Source organism: Oncorhynchus mykiss, chromosome 5, assembly GCF_057628025.1.
Source record: "Oncorhynchus mykiss isolate SJ-2025 chromosome 5, ASM5762802v1, whole genome shotgun sequence".
Taxonomy (NCBI): domain Eukaryota; kingdom Metazoa; phylum Chordata; class Actinopteri; order Salmoniformes; family Salmonidae; genus Oncorhynchus; species Oncorhynchus mykiss.
In genome coordinates, this window is record NC_143026.1 from 65,602,115 (window position 1) to 65,623,728 (window position 21,614).

Genomic DNA, 21,614 nt, shown 5'->3' on the forward strand with positions numbered 1-21,614 from the left:
CTACGACTCCTCCTAGTCGTATTTAAAGTTCTGCAGGATCTCACTCAGGGCCTCTTTATTTTTTATGATGCTGCAGGAGGGGAGACAGAGGTATAAGAGGATTGAGTGCATTCCTGTGAGTAGTCTGCATGCAAACAGCAGGTAGGCCTAATGAAAAATGACATCAGTGATCAGACATGACAATGGAGCAGCTTAACGAGACACTGAGCTGCTTCAGCAGCTACAACACTCCATTTTTAGAGTCAGCTCATTGAGGGAATGGGTGGGTCAATGGGGAGATAAAGCCCTGAAAGCAGGGGTAAAATCTGCACTTACTCCTGCTTGATCTCCTGGATCTTCTCCTGACAGCCCTCATCCACTGGGTGATCCTGAGCCTTCTGCTTTGCCAGCTGCAGCTTGGCCGTCTGGACAAGACACATCAGACATGTGCAAACCATTTATCAAACGTTGAGCTGGAGCAATCAAATGTTAATACTAGCCCGTGCCTTGCCCAGAAGGAAAGCCGATGCCAGACATTTAACATTGGGAAAATTGATAGTATGGAAAATGAAAGCCATTATTTAAATCTTGTTAAATTCTCCTGTTTACTGCCTGAGATTCTGCGCTTCACATTACAATTGTGCATTACGATGTCAGATCCGTAAGAAGTTTCTCTACTATTTGAGACATTTGTTGCATGATACCTTCTCTCGATTGATAACAAGAATAATGTCTGCCCCTATGCATCTCTAATTTACCTAGTCATGTTCCATCCCTGAACAATGAAGCAGAAAATACAGGATATTTGTTACATTCTCAGAGGACAAACCTGACCCCTTGTGGCTGACTGGAAGAAGTCTTGTGATGAACCTTGGAGGTCATGCATTATGGAAGGGTGGGTTGTTCAGCAACAAAAGCGATGTGTGCGCAACCGTGGACAAAAACAGGCGTGGTTGGCTTAAAATCAAAGGATTGTTGACAACATGTAAACTACAGGTAACTGCCAGAATAAAGGAAACCATTAGTAATTCAAAGTATATTGAAAGCAGGTGCTTCCACACAGGTGTGGTTACTGAGTCAATAAAGCAATTAACATCCCAACATGCTTAGGGTCATGTATAAAAATGCCCAGTTGCCCAGTATTTTGGCTACCATGGCTAGAAGAAAAGATCTGACTTTGAAATAGGTCTCAAAGGCAAATAGGGGGTTTAAAGTGTGTGTGTCTGTTACCAGGTCGCAACCCAATTGAACACTTGCAATGAGCAGCATTTCCTGTATGACCTGGGGTTGTATGTGTGGGAGGGTGTGTGCTCTCTCTCTCTCTTTGAAGAATAGATGTCTTACTCTGGTCAGAAAAGCAAAGTCAACGTACTTCTTGAATCGTGTATCTGAGAGGGGTGGAAATCCAGCTCAATTCTGGAATGTGGTCAAGTCTTTGCCCCAGCAGGTCATGACATGCCTCTGCTCCCATAACAGACACACAAATGACATTGTTGGTGCTTTTAATTACCATTTAGCCTCCGCTGGCCATCTATTTGACAGAATGGTTTCTGAAAATACCTCAAGTTCCACTAGAGGGAGTCCTATATTCACCTCTTAACATGGCCTGGAAGTGCATCATTCTCTGCTCTCACCCTTTTTTCCCCCATTTGAACCATTTTATGTCAATTATGTATTAAGTGTCTTGCAAAACATTCGTGTCAACAACAACAAAAAATACACACGATCCCTTTCTACTGCAGTGTTCTGCCCCCCTCATTTTAGAACCTTTGACTCACATTTTAATTTAACAATTGCTTCTGGTGCTATCCCTAATATCTGGAAGGCAGCACATGTCCTCCCCATTGGTGGAGATCCTGACCTAGATAATTACTGCCCAATTTCTAAACTAATCTTGCCTTGCAAAAATATTAGAATCACTGGCAAACTGTCAAGTACCTTTTATAACTTAAATTATATTCTTAATGTGAACCAGTCTGGTTTTGGACCTGGATATAGCACAGTTTCTTAAATATTATACTAAATTGCTTAGATCATAGGATTCACTGGGCTGCCATATTTACAGACCTATCCAAGGCCTTTGATACTGTTGAGCATCCCCTACTCATTCAAAGGTTGTCTGAAATGGGCCTCGACCAGACGTCTTGCAAGTGGTTTGGAAACTATCTGTCAGACAGGACACAATGTGTGCTTTCTGATGGTGTCAAGTAACCTCGATATTACTAAAGGTAACCCGCGGGGGTAGATTTTGGGACATCTTAACTATTTATTCAAATAATATTGGTCAATCTGCAAAAACCTGTAACAATCACCTGTATGCAGATGAAACCTACGTATGCTATTGCCCCTACAACTGACCAGGCTGTTGGAGTTGCAATTCCGCTTTGCAGAAAATCCTTGTTGATTTAAACTTAGTACTTAACGCATGTTGTTTTCTAATTCTCTTAGAAATATTTCAGATGGCTTACACATTTATGCATTGGATGGTTCTTTCATCCTATAAATATCTGGCCTTTTGGGTTGACAATAATTTTACATTTAAAAAAATGACATACGGAAGAGCTAGTTAAGAAGCTGAGATTTAAAGGCTTATTTTATATACTGTAACTAGATCATACCTCTCCCTAAACAGCAGGAAGCAGATTGTACAGTCAACTTTCCTGTCAGCCACTACTCTTCAACCTTTGGATGCAGTCCACCATAGTGCCCTTCACTTTATCACACGTGTTTTAATACACATTACTGCATCCTGTATCAAAAGGATGGTCCTCAGTAGAGTCCCGTAGATCACACCATTATTCCCTCTTTGTTTACACAAGCTTCCGACCTACCTCACTTCACTGTTAAAATGTAAACATATGACACGCCAAACCCGTTCACAGGGATGGTTAACTCAAGGTTCCACAACTACGCACTGATTTAGGTCAATCTGCCATCAGTTTTGGTGCCCCCATTTTTTGAACAGCCTACAAAACTCCCTACATCTTGACTCTCTGGTGCCTCTAGGGAAGTTCAGGACTTTCATGTCGAGAATTTCAACTGTTTGGATGGAATAACTGTATTTGTGGTGTTTGAAGCTGTAGTGTTGATTCTGTAATTTGTAGTTAATTTATTTTTTATTCATCATTTTGAATTTGTTGTACTGTTGTCCTCAGGGCACCATTGTAAATGAGACCCTGGTCTCAAAGTTAAATAAAAAAATAAAAACACTTATGGGAGATTCTGGAGTGGCGCACGAGACAGCATTTTCCACCACCATCAACAAAACACCAATGATGGAATTTCTCATGGAAGAATGGTGTTGCATCCCTCCCATTGAGTTCCAGACACTTGTAGAATCAATGCCAAGGCGCATTGAAACTGTGCTGGTGGTTCAGTGACCTATTGAGGCCCTTATGTTGGTGTTTCCTTTAGTTTGGCGGTTACCTTTACATTTCCTCTTCAAATATTTATTGAAAACATAAATACATCTGCACAATGAGCACTTGTCTCTTAAACACATCGTTACAGATGTTGGTTAGCTGGCCCAAAGGCTGAACACCATGATTTGAATTAGGTGTGATATTAATGGGCTTGAATAAAAGCATGCACATACTGTAAATTGCCAGGACTGAAGTTGCAGAACACTGCATTATTGTACATGTACTGTCAATATACACTTGTTCAACTGAAGAAGATTCATCAAAGCTGTATAAAACTCAATGGTTGACATCCATATGTAATCCCTAAGATCCAACATCTATCAACATCTATCAACTAGGCACTGTTACAGCAATATAGAGCCTGCACTTCGGTTCAGTCCCACTAAACATGGAGTAAAAAAATATGTTACACAATTAGTTAAGCCCATGTTAATACCAATACAATCTTTCAATTCATGAGAAGTGAGCAAGTGCACACGCAGGGGGGAGAAGGGTAGGGGTCTGTTGTGTTCTTGCCATCTCCATTGAACATAGTCAAGCCATTTTGTACATGACAGCATAAACAGACTGGCAATCAGGCTAAAGTGTACTGGGTAAGAGAGACTGACTGTGTTTCAAACTCAAAGTAGACAGCCCTCAGCCCTTGAATCACATCGTCACATCCGAGTGTACCTTAAAATGTCCCTTGCCCAAGCAAGGGAGAGTGATGATCGGAGAGGCAACGTCCTTGGTGGAAATCTTGAAGTGGAGCTTAAAAAACAACCACCCTAAAGCTATTAATGTACCTACTAAGCTAACGTATCTAGCTAGCACTCCTGTCAGGAAGCTAGCTACAGTTACCCATAGCCGGCTAGCTAGTTTTATAGTTAAATATTTTTTTCCAATAAATTTCAAAAATATGTTTATGAATCTAGCAACGTTTTACAGGCTCCTCATCACGAGACTAAGCCAATTTGCCAACGCTAAAGTCAATGTATATACACTACCGTTCAAAAGTTTGGGGTCACTTGTTTTTGAAAGAAAAGCACATTTTGTCCATTAAAATAACATCAAATTGATCAGAAATACAGTGTAGACATTGTTAATGTTGTAAATTACTTGTAGCTGGAAGCGGCTGATTTTTTAAATGGAATATCTACAGTTGAAGTTGGAAGTCGGAAGATTACATACACCTTAGCCAAATACATTTAAACTCAGTTTCAATCAATCCTAGTAAAAATTACCTGTCTTAGGTCAGTTAGGATCACCGCTTTATTTTAAAAATGTAAAATGTCAAAATAATAGTAGAGAGAATGATTAATTTCAGCTTTTATTTCTTTCATCACATTCCCAGTGGGTCAGAAATTTACATACACTCAATTACAATTTTAAATTGTTTAACTTGGGTCAAACATTTTGGGTAGCCTTCCACAAGCTTCCCACAATAAGTTGGGTGAATTTTGGCCCCCCTGACAGAGCTGGTGTAACTGAGTCAGGTTTGTAGGCCTCCTTGAACGCACACGCCTTTTCAGTTCTGCCCACAAATTTCTATGGGATTGTGAGGTCAAGGCTTTGTGATTTCCACTCCAATACCTTGACTTTGTTGTCCTTATGCCATTTTGCCACAACTTTGGAAGTATGCTTGGGGTCATTGTCCATTTGGAAGACCCATTTGCGACCAAGCTTTAACTGATGTCTTGAGATGTTGCTTCAATATATCCACATCATTTTCCTACCTCATGATGCCATCTATTTTGTGAAGTGCACCAGTCCCTCCTGCAGCAAAGCACCTCCACAACATGATGCTGCCACCCCCGTGCTTCACGGTTGGGATGGTGTTCTTCAGCTAGCACGCCTCCCTCTTTTTCCTTCAAACATAACAATGGGCATTATGGCCAAACAGTTCTATTTTTGTTTCATCAGACCAGAGGACATTTCTCCAAAAAGTACAATCTTTGTCCCCATGTGCAGTTGCAAAACGTAGTCTGGCTTTTTTTATGGCGGTTTTGGAGCAGTGGCTTCTTCCTTGCTGAGCACCTTTCAGGTTATGTTGATATAGGACTTGTTTTACTGTGGATATAGATGCTTTTGTACCTGTTTCCTCCAGCATCTTCATACGGTCCATTGCTGTTGTTCTGGGATTGATTTGCATTTTTCACACCAAAGTATATTCATCTCTAGGAGACAGAATGCTTCTCCTTCTTGAGCGGTATGACGGCTGCATGGTCCCATGGTGTTTATACTTGCGTACTATTGTTTGTACAGATGAACGTGGTACCTTCAGGCGTTTGGAAATTGCTCCCAAGGATGAACCAGGCTTGTTGAGGTCTACAATTTTTTTGCTAAGGTCTTGGCTGATTTCTTTTGATTGTCTCATGATGTCAAGCAGATGCACCGAGTTTGAAGGTAGACCTTGAAATACATTCACAGGTACACCTCCAATTGACTTAAACAATGTCAATTAGCCTATCAGACAGAATCTTTTAAAGACAGACACTCAACTAGTCTAAATGCCAGTTTTATTGGTTCTTTAATCAGTACAACAGTTTTCAGCTGTGCTACCATAATTGCAAAAGGGCTTTCTAATGATCAATTACTATTTTAAAATTATCAACTTGGATTAGCTAACACGTGCTATTAGAACACAGGAGTGATGGTTGCTGATAATGGGCCTCTGAACACCTATGTAGATATTCCATTAAAAAAATCTGCCATTTCCAGCTACAATAGTCATTTACAACATTAACAATGTCTACACTGTATTTCTGATCAATTTGATTTTATTTTAATGGGGGGAAAAGTGCTTTTAATTCAAAAGCAAGGATATTTCGAAGTGTCCCCAAACTTTTGAACGGTAGTGTGTATACACACACACACAGCAAAAAAATAAATAAACGTCCTCTCACTGTCACCTGCGTTTATTTTCAGCAAACTTAACATGTGTAAATATTTGTATGAACATAAGATTTCAACAACTGGGACAAACTGAACATGTTCCACAGACATGTGTCTAACAGAAATGGAATAATGTGGCCCTGAACAAAGGTTGGGGTCAAAATAAAAAGTAACAGTCAGTATCTGGTGTGGCCACCAGCTGCATTAAGTACTGCAGTGCATCGCCCCCTCATGGACTGCACCAGATTTGCCCGTTCTTGCTGTGAGATGTTGCCCCACTCTTCCACCAAGGCACCTGCAAGGCACCGGACATTTCTGGGGGGGAATGGCCCTAACCCTCACTCTCCAATCCAACAAGTCCCAGACGTGCTCAATGGGTTTGAGATCCGGACTCGTCGCTGGCCATGGCAGAACACTGACATTCCTGTCTTGCAGGAAATCACGCACAGAATGAGCAGTATGGCTGGTGGCATTGTCATGCCCTTTACAATGAAGATCTATGAAGTTATTTGGACTTTTACAAATTATCTTTGAAAGACAGGGTCCTGAAAAAGGGACGTTTCTTTATTCTTTATTTTTTTATTTTTTTTAGCAAGCTAGCTATATACAGTGGGGCAAAAAAGTATTTAGTCAGCCACCAATTGCGCAAGTTCTCCCACTTAAAAAGATGAGAGAGGCCTGTAATTTTCATCATAGGTACACTTCAACTATGACAGACAAAATGAGGAAAAAAATCCAGAAAATCACATTGTAGGATTTTTTATTAATTTATTTGCAAATTATGGTGGAAAATAAGTATTTGGTCACCTACAAACAAGCAAGATTTCTGGCTCTCACAGACCTGTAACTTCTTCTTTAAGAGGCTCCTCTGTCCTCCACTCGTTACCTGTATTAATGGCACCTGTTTGAACTTGTTATCAGTATAAAATACACCTGTCCACAACCTCAAACAGTCATACTCCAAACTCCACTATTGCCAAGACCAAAGAGCTGTCAAAAGACACCATAAACAAAATTGTAGACCTGCACCAGGCTGGGAAGACTGAATCTGCAATAGGTAAGCAGCTTGGTTTGAAGAAATCAACTGTGGGAGCAATTATTAGGAAATGGAAGACATACAAGACCACTGATAATCTCCCTCGATCTGGGGCTCCACGCAAGATCTCACCCCGTGGGGTCAAAATGATCACAAGAACGGTGAGCAAAAATCCCAGAACCACACGGGGTGACCTAGTGAATGACCTGCAGAGAGCTGGGAGCAAAGTAACAAAGCCTACCATCAGCAAGGGCATTGAAGCTGAAACGTGGCTGGGTCTTTCAGCATGACAATGATCCCAAACACACCGCCCGGGCAACGAAGGAGTGGCTTCGTAAGAAGCATTTCAAGGTCCTGGAGTGGCCTAGCCAGTCTCCAGATCTCAACCCCATAGAAAACCTTTGGAGGGAGTTGAAAGTCCGTGTTGCCCCGCAACAGCCCCAAAACATCACTGCTCTAGAGGAGATCTGCATTGAGGAATGGGCCAAAATACCAGCAACAGTGTGTGAAAACCTTGTGAAGACTTACAGAAAACGTTTGACCTCTGTCATTGCCAACAAAGGGTATATAACAAAGTTTTTAGATAAACTTTTGTTATTGACCAAATACTTATTTTCCACCATAATTTGCAAATAAATTCATAAAAAATCCTATAATGTGATTTTCTGGATATTTTCTTCTAATTTTGTCTGTCATAGTTGAAGTGTACCTATGATGAAAATTACAGGCCTCTCTCATCTTTTTAAGTGGGAGAACTTGCACAATTGGTGGCTGACTAAATACTTTTTTGCCCCACTGTACTTTTTTCTGACGTGCCAAAAATGCGGCCTTGTAGATTCAATGTGACACTCCACAGCCACCAGAGTTTGACATGACTACAGTTTGCATTCTATTGTCAGTCATAGAAATACCACAAGTGACCAAAGTTGTTCACTTGCTCCCTTGAGCTAAATCAAGAGCTGAGGGGGAAACGTTAGGGAATTGAACCACTTAAGATGACAGTCAAACTGCATCCGGTTTCAACAGGGATTCCCCGAAGGAAAGTAGCTAGCGCAAGGGCTGAGGGGGTAAAAATAAAATGTTTGGACTTCAGCCCCTGTTGACCAGCTCAAAGCTTTTGCTTCTCCTTACTATGCAGCTTGTCTAAGTGTCCAGAAAGCTCTGGACAGGCAAAGTCCTGGTGCAGCCGCTCCTTGATCTCCAACACCTTCTTCAAGAGGCCACAGAAAGCTTGCGTTCTCGTCCACCAGCTGTCTGTAGTGGTCAAAGTCATAGTGGGGCCCTGTCCTCATGTATGCTTCATGGCCTCTGGAGAGAAATAAACATGATGATAGTTAGACCACCTTCATCAACCTACTTTAAGTGAACAGAAAGGCAGGAGGTGCATCTATGTACCAATTTTGAAAAATAAACTTACTCATTGAAAAGCCTTTCAGCTTGAACAGCATACAGTCAATGGGCCAATGCTTGAAAGTCTGGGTACCTAGGAGAATGGACATAATGTGAACACAAAAGTTAGTTAGCATATATACCTATATTATAACTATATTTGGGAGCTGGTGTTAGTTAGATTAACATAGTTACAACATGTTTTGCAGAACTTGGCAATGTCCATTTACCTACCCCACTGGGTAAAGACGTAATTTCATTGAAATGACGTGGAAACAAAGTTGATTCAACCAGTGTTTATTAGCTAACTAACTTTAGTTATTAAACAATATTGTTATAGCTAGCTTGATAGTTACACAGCAATGTGCCTACTTGGCATTGTAGCTAGCTTCTTGCCCTGTGTATTGCTCACTTAGCCCACGCGAGCTATCTAGCTTTTATATACAAACTGCATGTTGTTGCCTCAAATGTACTGCAACAATACACAAACTTACCATGGAAATGATCTTGAAAATGTTGATGTACAACTTGGTTAATACGTGAGGTGCAAACCAGTAGCACGTTCCCAAGAAAGCTAAGGTAACTGAGCTAAACGACTACCGCCCCGTAGCACTCACTTCCGTCATCATGAAGTGCTTTGAGAGACTAGTCAAGGACCATATCACCTCCACCCTACCTGACACCCTAGACCCACTCCAATTTGCTTACCGCCCAAATAGGTCCACAGACGATGCAATCTCAACCACACTGCACACTGCCCTAACCCACCTGGACAAGAGGAATACCTATGTGAGAATGCTGTTCATCGACTACAGCTCGGCATTTAACACCATAGTGCCCTCCAAGCTTGTCATCAAGCATGAGACCCTGGGTCTCGACCCCGCCCTGTGCAACTGGGTACTGGACTTCCTGACTCAATCATCAAGTTTGCGGACAACACAACAGTGGTAGGCTTGATTACCAACAACTACGAGACGGCCTACAGGGAGGAGGTGAGGGCCGTCGGAGTGTGGTGTCAGGAAAATAACCTCACACTCAACGTCAACAAAACTAAGGAGATGATTGTGGACTTCAGGAAACAGCAGAGGGAACACCCCCCTATCCACATCGATGGAACAGTAGTGGAGAGGGTAGTAAGTTTTAAGTTCCTCGGCGTACACATCACAGACAAACTGAATTGGTCCACCCACACAGACAGCATCGTGAAGAAGGCGCAGCAGCGCCTCTTCAACCTCAGGAGGCTGAAGAAATTTGGCTTGTCACCAAAAGCACTCCCAAACTTCTACAGATGCACAATCGAGAGCATCCTGTCGGGCTGTATCACCGCCTGGTACGGCAACTGCTCCGCCCACAACCGTAAGGCTCTCCAGAGGGTAGTGAGGTCTGCACAACGCATCACCGGGGGCAAACTACCTGCCCTCCAGGACACCTACACTACCTGATGTCACAGGAAGGCCATAAAGATCATCAAGGACAACAACCACCCGAGCCACTGCCTGTTCACCCCGCTATCATCCAGAAGGCGAGGTCAGTACAGGTGCATCAAAGCTGGGACTGAGAGACTGAAAAACAGCTTCTATCTCAAGGCCATCAGACTGTTAAACAGCCACCAAGTAACAAGTAACATTGAGTGGCTGCTGCCAACACACTGACTCAACTCCAGCCACTTTAATAATGGGAATTGATGGGAAATGATGTAAAATATATCACTAGCCACTTTAAACAATGCTACCTAATATAATGTTTACACACCCTACATTATTCATCTCATATGTATACGTATATACTGTACTCTATATCATCTACTGCATCTTTATGTAATACATGTATCACTAGCCACTTTAACTATGCCACTTTGTTTACATACTCATCTCACATGTATATACTGTACTCAATACCATCTACTGTATCTTGCCTATGCTGCTCTGTACCATCACTCATTCATATATTTTTATGTACATATTCTTTATCCCCTTACACTTGTGTATAAGGTAGTAGTTTTGGAATTGTTAACTAGATTACTTGTTGGTTATTACTGCATTGTCGGAACTAGAAGCACAAGCATTTCGCTACACTCGCATTAACATCTGCTAACCATGTGTATGTGACAAATTACATTTGATTACTACTAGACTGGAGTACAACTCCTTTATGCTTTGCTTGAAAAATACAAATTTACTAAATAAATACCCTACCATCTAACACTACACTCACTAATTTCAAAATTATATAAAATTACATTAAAACCACCATACTCCACTAATTGAATGTATTTATTCCTACCTCATGCCATCATCCTGAAAGGATGGGACATCACCACTTAACACACCCTGTAACTCTTCTGATGTCAAGTCTCGCACACCCAAATACCTCTCTGCACCTGTCACCACAACCTCAATTTTTTTGTGACTTCGGTTCCATCCCTGCAGTACAGTTGATAACCATTGCTATAATGCTAAAAATCCAAACTTACTGAAACGTATCACTTTTGTCCTATCCCTCTGTACTGGTATACCTCTACTACTCTCACCACTCCTCCCCTTGCCCATCTTCCTCTACTTTCTTCACTGCCTCAGCATGACAACTTCTGCACTACTCTAACCCTGGAAACCTCAATCTGCATCTCTCTCACACGACAATTCGGATCCCCAGCTCCATGGGCACCCCTACAATTAACACATTCCATTACTTTCCCCAATACTACACATTCCTTTGTCTTTGTCACATTCCTACTACACACGCTCCCTCCTACACACGGATGCCATATGCCCATAAGCTTGACACCTGTGACATCGTAATGTATTTGGCACGTACAGGATAACTTTTATATCCTAACTTCACTTTGTCAGGCAAAGACTCAAAACTCAAAAGAACAGACAATGACTCTTCTGTTTCCCCACTCTCGTCACCCTGTCTGCGTCGCATCAAACGACGAGCATCACATACACCAGGAATCTTTCCCCTCAGCTGGTCAACTTTTATATTTATCTACAACCCCAGTGATCACTCTTTTCATTGGCGCTCTTTTCTTGAGAAAGAAACAATTCACTTTTCTTGCTCCCATTCGTTGTATTCCGAGCGCATTCTCCCTCTGACCAACAGAAACACAAACAATTATCACTAGACCCCTTCTGGTTACCCTCACCGATTCCACGTTACCCAACTCTTTTTTCACCCATAGTGAAACCACAAATGGATCAGCCAAAAGGCAAGAGTCCACTTTTTCCATGAACTTCACTCCTACTGTCAAGACAAATATACGTCCACTGTTCAACCTTAAATTCTGTCTGATGGTACAACTAGAACCAGAGGTTGCTACACAAATATAATTAGGAGTTAGAAGACTAGAATGGGCCTGAACCTTCTTATAATGGGCTAAAGGTCAGCCATTTTGGTCAGGGAGTTACTCAACCATGGTCAGCCAGATATTGTGTCAAATAATTAATTTTAAGAATTTATCTGCACTTTATGTTTGTCAGCTAGCTAGCCATCCAGTTTTAAAGGAATGATTCCATGTTTCAAATTAACTGCCAATATGACCACATTCCATTCAAACAATGCAGTCAATCCACTGCCGTACACTGGCTGAAGTCAGATAAGACTTTAGACAAGTTGTAAATGCAACAAGTACTGATATTGTATCATATAATAGCACTCACAACTTTCCAAGAACACTAAATTGAGACATTTATGGTCTGTTTACATTTATTTTAGAGGCTATTTATACAGAACATTTCTATAAAACCTTCATAAACTGTATTTATAATTATATTACAATATAAGACCTGTTTGGGTCTTTGCATGTCAAAAGCTATACACGTCGTGTGTACTGAATTTGCACGTCAAGCCAACCACCACCATTACGATCACTGTCAAGTGGTAGCGAGCTAGCTTTAGGGTTGTACCTAGCTAGCACCAATGCAACCAGTCTGAAAACAATGCAGTAGAAACTGCAGGCATTTTCATTATTCTTAGCAATGGTTTAGGAATCCATGTGAGTAAGTATTAGCCTGGTAGCCACTTGTTGTTCTCCTATTGAAATAACTAGCTAGCCAGATACTTAACCCTGTTGCCCAAAACAAACGTTAAAAACAGCCAGCTATCTTCATCCGGCTAGTATGGCTTGACCGGACCCGGTTATGTGTTGTGAAGCTAACCACAATAAGGATTAGCCACAATAGTAGAATTTGCATTTCAAATCAAATAGAATTTGTCACGTGCGCCGAATACAACAGGTGTAGAACAGTGAAATGCTTACTTACAAGCCCTTTAACCAACAATGCTTTAAGAAGTGTTAAGGAAAAAAAAGTTAAGTATAGATAAGTAAAGAATAGTAATAGTAATAAAAGTAACAATAATTAAATAGTGGGGGGGGGGTACCGATACAGAGTCAATGTGCGGGGGGCACCGGTTAGTTGAAGTAATAGGTACATGTAGGTAGAGTTACAGTGACAATGTATAGATAATAAACAGAGTAGCCACAGCGTAAAAGAGGGGTCTAGGTAGCCTTTTGATTAGCTGTTTTTATGGCTTGGGGGTAGAAGCTGTTAAGAAGCCTTTTGGAACTAGACTTGGCACTCAGGTACCGCTTGCAGTGCGGTAGCAGAGAGAACAGTCTATGACTAGGGTGGTTGGAGTTTTTAACCATTTTTAGGACCTTCCTTTGATGCCTCCCTGGGCCGTACGCACTACCCTCTGTAGTGCCTTGCGGTTAGAGGCCGAGCAATTGCCATACCTGTCATGTATTGTCATGTTGTGTGTTCCTGTCCTTTCCCTTCACCCTGTCTCCCTCTGCTGGTCGTTGTTAGGTTACCTTTTCTCCCCCTCTTTCCCCCAGCTGTGCCTTGTCTCCTCCTAACTACCCATTCACCCCGTTTCCCACCTGTTCCCTTTTTCCCTCTGATTAGGTCCCTATATCTCTCTCTGTTTTTGTTCCTGTCCTTGTCGGATTCTTGTTTGTTGTGTTTCATGCCTGAACCAGACTATCGTCCTGTTTGCTGTAACCTTGTCCTGTCCTGTCGGAATCTGCCGGTCTATCTGAGCCTACCTACGTTTGGTTATTAAAGAAGCTCTGTTTAAGTTAGTTCGCTTTTGGGTCCTCATTCACTCACCGTAACAGAAGAATCCGACCAAGAATGGACCCAGCGACTTCGGATCCTCTCCACTCAGCCGTCGAGGTCCAGGGAGCGATGCTAGGCAGACACGAGCAGGAATTGTCTGCTGCTCGACATGCCGTTGAGACCCTGGCCACCCAAGTCTCCAACCTCACAGAACAGGTTCACCATCTCCGCCTCGATCCACCGGCCACTTCCAGGGCTTTCGAATCTCCGGAGCCCAGAATCAATAACCCGCCGTGTTACTCTGGGGAGCCCACTGAATGCCGCTCGTTCCTCACCCAGTGTGATATTGTGTTTTCTCTCCAGCCCAACACTTACGCCAGGAGCACTGCTCGTGTCGCCTACGTCATATCTCTCCTTACTGGACGGGCTCGTGAGTGGGGCACGGCAATCTGGGAGGCAAGGGCTGAGTGTACTAACCAGTATCAGGACTTTAAGGAGGAGATGATACGGGTTTTTGATCGATCTGTTTTTGGGGAGGAGGCTTCCAGGGCCCTGTCTTCCCTATGTCAAGGCAATCGATCCATAACTGACTACTCTATTGAGTTTCGCACTCTTGCTGCCTCCAGTGGCTGGAACGAGCCGGCTTTGCTCGCTCGTCTTCTGGAGGGTCTCCGCGCAGAGGTAAAGGATGAGATTCTCTCCCGGGAGGTTCCTTCCAGCGTGGATTCCTTGATTGAACTCGCTATTCGCATTGAGCGACGGGTTGATCTTCGTCACCGAGCTCGTGGAAAGGAGCTCGCGTTCTCCGTTGCCCCCCTCTCCGCATCACTACCATCTTCCTCTGCCGGCTCGGGAGCTGAGCCTATGCAGCTGGGAGGTATCCGCATCTCGACTAAGGAGAGGGAACGGAGAATCACCAACCGCCTCTGTCTCTATTGCGGTTCTGCTGGCCATTTTGTCACTTCATGTCCAGTAAAAGCCAGAGCTCATCAGTAAGCGGAGGGCTACTGGTGAGCGCTACTACTCCTGTCTCTCCTTCAAGATCCTGCACTACCTTGTCGGTCCATCTACGCTGGACCGGTTCGTCAGCTTCCTGCAGTGCCTTAATAGACTCTGGGGCCGAGGGCTGTTTTATGGACGAGACCTGGGCTCGGGAACATGACATTCCTCTCAGACAGTTAAGGGAGTCCACGGCCTTGTTCGCCCTGGATGGTAGTCCTCTCCCCAGGATTCAGCGTGAGACGCTACCTTTAACCCTCACTGTTTCTGGTAATCATAGCGAAACCATTTCTTTTTTGATTTTTCGTTCACCTTTTACACCTGTTGTTTTGGGCCATCCCTGGCTAGTTTGTCATAATCCTTCCATTAATTGGTCTAGTAATTCTATCCTCTCCTGGAACGTCTCTTGTCATGTGAAATGTTTAATGTCTGCTATCCCTCCTGTTTCCTCTGTCTCTTCTTCACAGGAGGAGCCTGGTGATTTGACAGGGGTGCCGGAGGAATATCACGATCTGCGCACGGTGTTCAGTCGGTCCAGGGCCACCTCTCTTCCTCCACACCGGTCGTATGATTGTAGTATTGATCTCCTTCCGGGAACCACTCCCCCCCGGGGTAGACTATACTCTCTGTCGGCTCCCGAACGTAAGGCTCTCGAGGATTATTTGTCTGTAGCTCTTGACGCCGGTACCATAGTCCCCTCCTCCTCTCCCGCCGGAGCGGGGTTTTTTTTTGTCAAGAAGAAGGACGGGTCTCTGCGCCCCTGCATAGATTATCGAGGGCTGAATGACATAACAGTTAAGAATCGTTATCCGCTTCCTCTTATGTCCTCAGCCTTCGAGATCCTGCAGGGAGCCAGGTTTTTCACTAAGTTGGACCTTCGTAACGCTTACCATCTCGTGCGCATCAGGGAGGGGGACGAGTGGAAGACGGCGTTTAACACTCCGTTAGGGCACTTTGAATACCGGGTTCTTCCTTTCGGCCTCGCTAACGCTCCAGCTGTCTTTCAGGCATTAGTCAATGATGTCCTGAGAGACATGCTGAACATCTTTGTTTTCGTTTACCTTGACGATATCCTGATTTTTTCACCGTCACTCCAGATTCATCTTCAGCACGTTCGACGTGTCCTCCAGCGCCTTTTAGAGAATTGTCTTTTTGTGAAGGCTGAGAAGTGCACTTTTCATGCCTCCTCCGTCACATTTCTCGGTTCTGTTATTTCCGCTGAAGGCATTAAGATGGATCCCGCTAAGGTCCAAGCTGTCATTGATTGGCCCGCCCCTAAGTCACGCGTCGAGCTGCAGCGCTTTCTCGGCTTCGCGAACTTCTATCGTCGTTTCATCCGTAATTTCGGTCAGGTGGCAGCTCCTCTCACAGCCCTTACTTCTGTCAAGACGTGCTTTAAGTGGTCCGTTTCCGCCCAGGGAGCTTTTGATCTCCTCAAGAATCGTTTTACATCCGCTCCTATCCTTGTTACACCTGATGTCTCTAGACAGTTCGTTGTCGAGGTTGACGCGTCAGAGGTGGGCGTGGGAGCCATTCTTTCTCAGCGCTCCCTCTCTGACGACAAGGTCCACCCATGCGCGTATTTTTCTCATCGCCTGTCCCCGTCGGAACGTAACTATGATGTGGGAAACCGCGAACTGCTCGCCATCCGGTTAGCCCTAGGCGAATGGCGACAGTGGTTGGAGGGGGCGACCGTTCCTTTTGTCGTTTGGACTGACCATAGGAACCTTGAGTACATCCGTTCTGCCAAACGACTTAATGCGCGTCAGGCGCGTTGGGCACTGTTTTTCGCTCGTTTCGAGTTCGTGATTTCTTATCGTCCGGGCTCTAAGAACACCAAGCCTGATGCTTTATCTCGTCTCTTCAGTTCTTCAGTAGCCTCCACTGACCCCGAGGGGATTCTCCCTGAGGGGCGTGTTGTCGGGTTGACTGTCTGGGGAATTGAGAGGCAGGTAAAGCAAGCGCTCACTCACACTCCGTCGCCGCGCGCTTGTCCTAGGAACCTTCTTTTCGTTCCCGTTCCTACTCGTCTGGCCGTTCTTCAGTGGGCTCACTCTGCCAAGTTAGCCGGCCACCCTGGCGTTCGGGGTACGCTTGCTTCCATTCGCCAGCGTTTTTGGTGGCCCACCCGGGAGCATGACACGCGTCGTTTCGTGGCTGCTTGTTCGGTCTGCGCGCAGACTAAGTCCGGTAACTCCCCTCCTGCCGGCCGTCTCAGGCCGCTTCCCATTCCCTCTCGACCGTGGTCTCACATCGCCTTAGATTTTGTCACCGGACTGCCTTCGTCAGCGGGGAAGACTGTTATTCTTACGGTTGTCGATAGGTTCTCTAAGGCGGCTCATTTCATTCCCCTTGCTAAGCTTCCTTCTGCTAAAGAGACGGCACAAATCATCATCGAGAATGTTTTCAGAATTCATGGCCTTCCGTCAGACGTCGTTTCGGACAGAGGTCCGCAATTCACGTCTCAATTTTGGAGGGAGTTTTGCCGTTTGATTGGGGCTTCCGTCAGTCTCTCTTCCGGCTTTCACCCCCAGTCTAACGGTCAAGCAGAACGGGCCAATCAGACTATTGGTCGCATCTTACGCAGTCTTTCTTTTCGCAACCCTGCGTCTTGGTCAGAACAGCTCCCCTGGGCAGAATACGCCCACAACTCGCTTCCTTCGTCTGCGACCGGGCTATCTCCTTTTCAGAGTAGCCTCGGGTACCAGCCTCCGCTGTTCTCATCTCAGTTCGCCGAGTCCAGCGTCCCCTCCGCTCAGGCTTTTGTCCAACGTTGCGAGCGCACCTGGAAGAGGGTCAGGTCTGCACTTTGCCGTTATAGGACGCAGACTGTGAGGGCTGCTAATAAGCGTAGAACTAAGAGTCCTAGATATTGTCGCGGTCAGAGAGTTTGGCTCTCCACTCAGAACCTTCCCCTTAAGACGGCTTCTCGCAAGTTGACCCCGCGGTTCATTGGTCCGTTCCGTATTTCTCGGGTCATTAATCCTGTCGCAGTTCGACTTCTTCTTCCGCGATACCTTCGTCGCGTCCACCCGGTCTTCCATGTCTCCTGTATTAAGCCCGTTCTTCGCGCCCCCGCTCGTCTTCCCCCCCCCCCCCCATCCTTGTCGAGGGCGCACCCATCTACAGGGTCCGCAGGATTTTGGACATGCGTCCTCGGGGCCGTGGTCACCAGTACCTTGTTGATTGGGAGGGGTACGGTCCTGAGGAGAGGAGTTGGGTTCCCTCTCGGGACGTGCTGGACCGTGCGCTGATCGAGGATTTCCTCCGTTGCCGCCAGGTTTCCTCCTCGAGTGCGCCAGGAGGCGCTCGGTGAGTGGGGGGGTACTGTCATGTATTGTCATGTTGTGTGTTCCTGTCCTTTCCCTTCACCCTGTCTCCCTCTGCTGGTCGTTGTTAGGTTACCTTTTCTCCCCCTCTTTCCCCCAGCTGTGCCTTGTCTCCTCCTAACTACCCATTCACCCCGTTTCCCACCTGTTCCCTTTTTCCCTCTGATTAGGTCCCTATATCTCTCTCTGTTTTTGTTCCTGTCCTTGTCGGATTCTTGTTTGTTGTGTTTCATGCCTGAACCAGACTATCGTCCTGTTTGCTGTAACCTTGTCCTGTCCTGTCGGAATCTGCCGGTCTATCTGAGCCTACCTACGTTTGGTTATTAAAGAAGCTCTGTTTAAGTTAGTTCACTTTTGGGTCCTCATTCACTCACCGTAACAATACCAGTAAGTGATGCAAGCAGTCAGGATCATCTTGATGGTGCAGCTGTAGAACCTTTTGAGAATCTGAGGACCCATGCCAAATCTTTTCAGTCTAATGAGGGGAATAGGCTTTGTCTTGCCCTCTTCACGACTTTCTTAGTGTGTTTGGACCATGATAGTTTGTTGGTGATGTGGACACCAAGGAACTTGAAGCTCTCAACCTGCTCCACTACAGCCTTCACAATCATCTCCTTTGTCTTGATCACGTTGAGGGAGAGGTTGTCCTCGCACCACACGGCCAGCTCTCTGACCTCCCTATAGGCTGTCTCATCGTTGTTGGTGATCAGGCCTACCACTGTTGTGTCATTGGCAAACTTGATGATGGTGTTGGATTCGTGCCTGGCCATGCAATCATGAGTGAACAGGGAGTACAGGAGGGGACTGAGCGTACACCCCAGAGGGGCCCAATGTTGAGGATCAGCGTGACGAGTGTATTGTTACCTACCCATACCACCTGGCGGCGGTCCGTCAGGAAGTCCAGGATCCAGTTGCAGAGGGAGGTGTTCAGTTCCAGGATCCTTAGTTTAGTGATGAGCTTTGAGGGCACTATGGTCTTGAACACCTAGCTGTAGTCTATGAATAGCATTCTGACATAGGTGTTCCTTTTGTCCAGGTAGGAAAGGGCAGTGTTGAGTGCAATAGAGATTGTGTCATCTGTGGATCTGTTGGGCCGGTATGCAAATTGGAGTGGGTCTAGGGTTTCTGGGATAATGGTGTTGATGTGAGCCATGATTAGCCTTTCAAAGCACTTCATGGCTGCAGACGTGAGTACTACTGGTCAGTAGTCATTTAGTCATCGTTTTGCCTTCAAAATAAAAGTCCCTCTTTGAAAGTGATGCAGAAGGTTACAATTGGTGGAATCCTGCCATGTTTAGACTAGATAATGTTAAACGAGGTTAGAATGTGGAGCGATAAAGTGCTTTTCTCCCAAAGTCCTCCTCAGAGTTATCAGGCTCCAAAACATCCACATCGTATTGTTTTTCCTCTGGAATAGTGTTCAATTCACATCGTAGGTTAACTGGTACAATAAATGTTGCTCAATTCACAGTGGTTTCAGAGTCCAGCAATAAGACTTACGACCCTAATGTTCTCTGGGTGTCACTGAGCAGACTGGTACCCCATGTCATTGATCCACACTCCATAGGTAAGGCTGTACAGTGAAATAAGTATGCCCCCAATGAAATTCTATAGTCTAATAGATCCAGTGTGATTAACATATTTTGTCAAATTAACCAATTATTGTATTTTGTTACATTTATATAACATTCCAAACATGTTTAGCATGATCTATTCCATTATGGCACAATTCCACCTTTTGTTTTAATTTACATCACTTTCAACAATGGACTTTTTTTTTAAGGCGAACCGCAAATTGTTTGCATCCATCCATCATGCATCCAATGACTTGCCTAGTTAAATAAAGGTTAAATAAAAAATAAAATCAGCTAGCTAGCTTTTTTATGACCAGCACTGTCCAGAGCAAGGGAAAGTGTGTCTGCGCTCTTGCGGCAGCGGCATGATCATGAATCGTTGTGACATGAAATACGAGTGATAGTGTAATCAATGTTTAATGACTACGTAAAAAATGTATGAACGTGTTCAATTATTACGTGAGGTGCAGTCATATTCAAGTCCTGATTGGTCAACAAGCTTATTTGATGCGTCAAATAGTGTTATTTGACATATTCAAAGTTGACATAGTGATGGGCATTCTGGATCTTTTCAGTGAGCCGGCTCGTTCGGCTCAGCTCACCAAAAAGAGCCGGCTCTTTTGGCTCCCAAACGGCTCTTTAAAAAAATATGTTATGTATTTTTTCAAGTCAAACAGTTTGCGAGAATGATTGGTGTTAAAACAATTCTAAATAAATGATTAAATTAAATCATACTCTACCTTAACTACAATCTATTTACAATGCATTTTTTTGTAATGAAAAAGAATGATATTAAACATTTGCATTTAAAGTACAACTTTTTAATGTACATAAACAAAGTGCATATAAATGTAACCATTCAAAACGAATACAATCTGAACAGCATAATAGAATATTGCACTTTATCAAAGAAAAATAAATAACAATGTGCAAAACTGCAGCATCCCACTTAAAACATTAAACTGGTCCCTCTTTTCTCTCTCTTCTTTACTGCCATGTTATAACCAGCAGCACACAGCAATGCTGACCATATTTTGCTTTTATGTGAGATTTGCATTCAGAAATGCAAGCTGCCTCACTTTCGAGGGGCTGATGCGGTTTCTTCTCTCAGTAATTATTTGTCCCGTTTTCGAGAAGACCCTCTCAGAGGGAACAGATGTGGCCACTATGTAGAGTCTCCCTGTCATGACTTTAGTAAGCTGTGGGTAGACAGGGGCCTTGTTCTTCCACCAGCTCAGAGGATCTGCAGATCTTTGAAGGAGTGGCTCCTCCAAATAGGATCGGATCTCCATTATGGCATCTGCTGAGGGATTCCTTCGGGCTGCATCCCAAGGTGCTCTCTCATCAAACAGCATCCAAACAGCAGACGTTTGTGGCACTACTGCTGGTGCTTCTGCTCCATCTGCTCCCTCTTCGTCCTTTTGCCCTGGTGCCTGAGCCAGCTGACTGCTGGGGCTATCCCTCCCTGCTGCTGAGGTTATTATTTGAAGAGCCTCATCAATCGCTCTGGCATCACAGAAGGCTAACTTCTTAAACCTGGGGTCAAGTGCAGCGGTTTCTGATAGCACGTGATTATATTCCATTCTGTGGAACTTTCTGTCCATTGATGAACATAGGGTGTCCATCAACTCTGTCACATGTCCTGTGGTTACATTTGCTTCTCTCTGGCGGCTGGCTGTGATTCGCTGCAGACCCTTACACAGGAGTATCATTTTTGAGGCTGTCACATAGCTGAAAAGAGAGAACAGTAACTTATTAGTTCAGGTTCATGTTTTGTCTACTGATCATATACATATATAATACTGGATTAAATAATGATGTAGTAATAACTGCTTACTGTACCTCTCTCCACTGATCTCCACTGTGACCTGCTCAAAGGGTTCCAGGACTCTGCACACCTCCTCCACCACCTCCCATTCTTCCTGGGTCAGAGCATCAACAGGTGCATTGAC

General features: G+C 44.4%; 1 pseudogene; it reads right to left on the bottom strand.

Annotated features, from left to right (window-relative positions):
- The window catches only part of LOC110522984 (required for excision 1-B domain-containing protein-like), a 24,299-nt pseudogene continuing 2,685 nt past the window's right edge, over positions 1-21,614 (bottom strand).